Source organism: Aplysia californica, unplaced genomic scaffold (assembly GCF_000002075.1).
Source record: "Aplysia californica isolate F4 #8 unplaced genomic scaffold, AplCal3.0 scaffold00669, whole genome shotgun sequence".
Taxonomy (NCBI): domain Eukaryota; kingdom Metazoa; phylum Mollusca; class Gastropoda; order Aplysiida; family Aplysiidae; genus Aplysia; species Aplysia californica.
Window position 1 is genome coordinate 69092 of NW_004797939.1, and position 3328 is coordinate 72419.

A 3328-nucleotide genomic window follows, 5' to 3' on the forward strand; every position below is an offset into this window, starting at 1 on the left:
AGAGAGAGAGAGAGAGAGAGAGAGAGAGAGAGAGAGAGAGAGAAGGCGCAACGAGATCTTCTTGACTTACCTTGATTATTCTCCATCTAGTCCCGCAAGGAGAAATCTCCAGAAGACGCTATCCGTGCTCGAAACAGCAAGATAGAATCCGACGAATGACAACACACACACACAAACACACACACACACACCTCAACAAACGCAGTCAGCACCAATCCGAACAGCGAAAATTCACAACAGTATCGTCTTACCAACCTTTACATGTGACGAAAAAGATGTCGATATTATGCAACAAATCGTGTTACGAGAGAGATTACAGCGTCAGCACCGCTAGTGTTCCTACTGTTTGCTACAGGGGTAAAAGAAAACGATGTAAAGTGAAATTATAGAACTCACATCACATCACAACACAGCACATTTTGCTCACACTATTTCAGCTTACCCCCACAGCTGAGACATGGTAATAATATCAGCGCCAGCGCCAGCACCAGCAACTAATGTTCGCATTCTCCCCCCCCCCCCTGCCTTAATTAAGCAAGGTCAAGGGTGAGTTTAGTCTCTTTGAAGATACATTTGTCGAATTGAGCGATTAAGAAGAAAAGGTTAAGAGCAAAAGATAAAAGAAAATAACAGAGGGACTTGTTTTCCAGAGGAAAAAAAAAAACCGAAAGAGAAATAACTTGAAGCAGATGGTAATGAGAAAGAGGCGTGAGAAAGGTGTGGCATTTTCAAGTCCATTAAAGTGATGTAAATGTTGTAATGAAACAATGGTGGTGGAGTCAATGTTGGTATCAAAATTGATAAGGCCGTCGATGTAGTTGCAGTTTTTTAATTTTTTATTTGGTTATTTTTCGGGTCGTTTTCACTGTTCAAGTTTAGTACGGGCTACATTCAGATGACGGTATCATTTTTTCCACAATGCAGATAACGATAATGGTAAACAAAAAGGGAAAGATACTGGACATATCACATCAGAACGCAAACCAATCACCTGCACAAGGTCGTCGATCGTGAGAGAGGAAAAAAAATGACTCGCAGATACTAGTAGCAGAATATACTGATAACTATTCTAACACCTCCTACAAGATCAAAAATACAAGTGTCACACACGAGTTTTACCCAAGGGCCCAAGAAAAACAACAACACCATCCTACAGACAGGACAGAAGATGATGGAGACCCAGACCAGCGGATGGCTCTATGCATCCGTTATACACAATGTATGTTGTTTGAGCCATATCATATCAAAACATTCATTGTTGCTTTAGTTTAGTTTTACGGCATTTGCAACACAAAAAGTCCATACAAGTGCCGGAGAAAAGAAGCGTTACTTCTAGAGAGTAACGTACAAAAGAGAAGAAGGCGAGATGAGGACGATAGTTGTTTGATAGGATAGAAGGAGCACACCACACCAGAGCAACCATTAACCACATACAAAGAGAATCATAGCACATCAATTGTTGTTCTACACTAGGGAGAAAACAAGACGCAATACAGAACCATACAGAGCAGACAGAACCATACAGAGCAGACAGAACAGAAGTCAGACCTACCAGAGGCACCCATAACAATCCACATCCTTAACACACATGAAAAGAAATCACGACTTTGAAGACAAGGCACAAGCGTTCTCCAAACAAAATAGATATGTGGCGGACTTTTACCCCAAGCCCACGTTCAAGATGGAAGGAAAGTCAATAGGTAAAGCAACTGCCATAGAATCCGGCTTCGCCCCAAACAGCCAGTCATAATCTGAGTCAACAAACAGACATAGAAGAAGCCAGAGGCCGTGTGTTCTCTGTACCCCACTCAGCGACATTTCTGCCAAAGGAAGACGTTGGTATGCAATAGAACATAAAATATGACTTGATCTCAGTGCAGCTGAACAGATTAACCAAGACATACTCTAGGAGTCAGGAGGACACGAGCGACTCCAAAGAGCAACACAGTCAACGTTAACGAGGAAAAAAAAGTATTGTGCTACTGGAAACGACCTTTGAATCAACAATACACAATATCACAAGAAGCCTTCATTTCAAACAATTAATGAACCCCATATTATTACAGCAACTTTACTTTTTATTTGATAAAATATTATCTGACGTTGAATCGAAGCTTGGAGCCTGAGTTGAAAAAAAGCCTCCACCCTTAGCAGTTAACAAATACCTCCTCAATCATGTTATTACCCTTGGTTTATATGTCAGAGAAAATAGCAAAAAAGAACGACAAAGTTGATAAACAAACTCTGAACTTTAAAAAATGGCTATACTGCAAGATATACACGAGCAGTTCTCGATACGCGAGCACACAAACCATGAACAGTTTGAGTTGAACACCCGATCTAAAAACCTAATCGAAATATAGCCGAACCAAGTGAAAAGAAAGCCGCCCGCCTCAAATTCAAATGACTTAAGTCCCACAATAAATACTTCATAACAATCTCAAACCTCGCTTAACTCGAACACGTATGACGATTTTCTTCAAGGAGACAACTTTGACTTCCCTTTGGATGCATTTTACTTGTCCGCAGTTTTATTGAAATTAGTGTAAAGGTTACCGAGATATTCGTCGTCTTTCTTCATACACACTTTGTAAATGTGCTCCAAGAATCGTCCAAGGGAATATAAACAATACGGAGGTCCAGCCAGATCTGTTCTCAATGCTCACGCCATTGCACTAATGCAACCATGAACTAAATGCCGTATGGAACCAGCAGAAGGCACACTGAACTAACCGCTACAAAACCCCTGCATATCATGATACATGTCCGAGTGAGGAATGGGGTGGGTTTTTTTTTTAAGGGGGGGGGGGGCGCCGCCGCATTAGTATATTTGCGCATAATATGGACGTGTGAAAAAGGGGAGGGGTGGGAGGGAAGGTATCATTTTACAAAGAGGACTGCGTCAATGTGTTACAATAATTATCGCCACCATTAATTGCGCGCGTCTGACGCACTTCAAAGTGGCTTACTGCTGTTTTAAGTGCTGTTCTTTAAAAAAAAATAATTTTGTATTGCCATTCTATAACAAAAATCCGAAGTACACGTATCTCAGGCGAAAGAAAAAGAATTGAGTGAGAGTAATGTAATGAGTGAGACAGACAGAATGAAATAGGGCTCAAGGAAAAAAACCGCCGCTATTTTTTTTTCCTTTTCTTTTTCTTCTCTCTCTCTCTCTCTCTCTCTCTCTCTCTCTCTCTCTCTCTCTCTCTGTCTCTCTCTTTTTCAGCTTTCCATCAAGATCCATGTATCTATCTTTCAACCTGAAAACTTCAACTCTACCTTGCTCTCTTCCTTTCTCTCTCTGTGTATGTGTGTGTGTTGCTTTCTC

The 3328-nt window shown here is 41.0% G+C and overlaps 1 long non-coding RNA gene across 2 annotated transcripts in view; it reads right to left on the bottom strand.

Moving 5' to 3' along the window:
* LOC101847219 overlaps positions 1-3328 on the bottom strand; it is a 27546-nt gene that overhangs the window by 18067 nt on the left and 6151 nt on the right. For both annotated transcript variants that reach the window (XR_001185249.2, XR_004859124.1), the window contains exon 2: positions 71-349. This is a non-coding gene — a long non-coding RNA (uncharacterized LOC101847219). The remainder of the gene's footprint in view (positions 1-70; positions 350-3328) is intronic.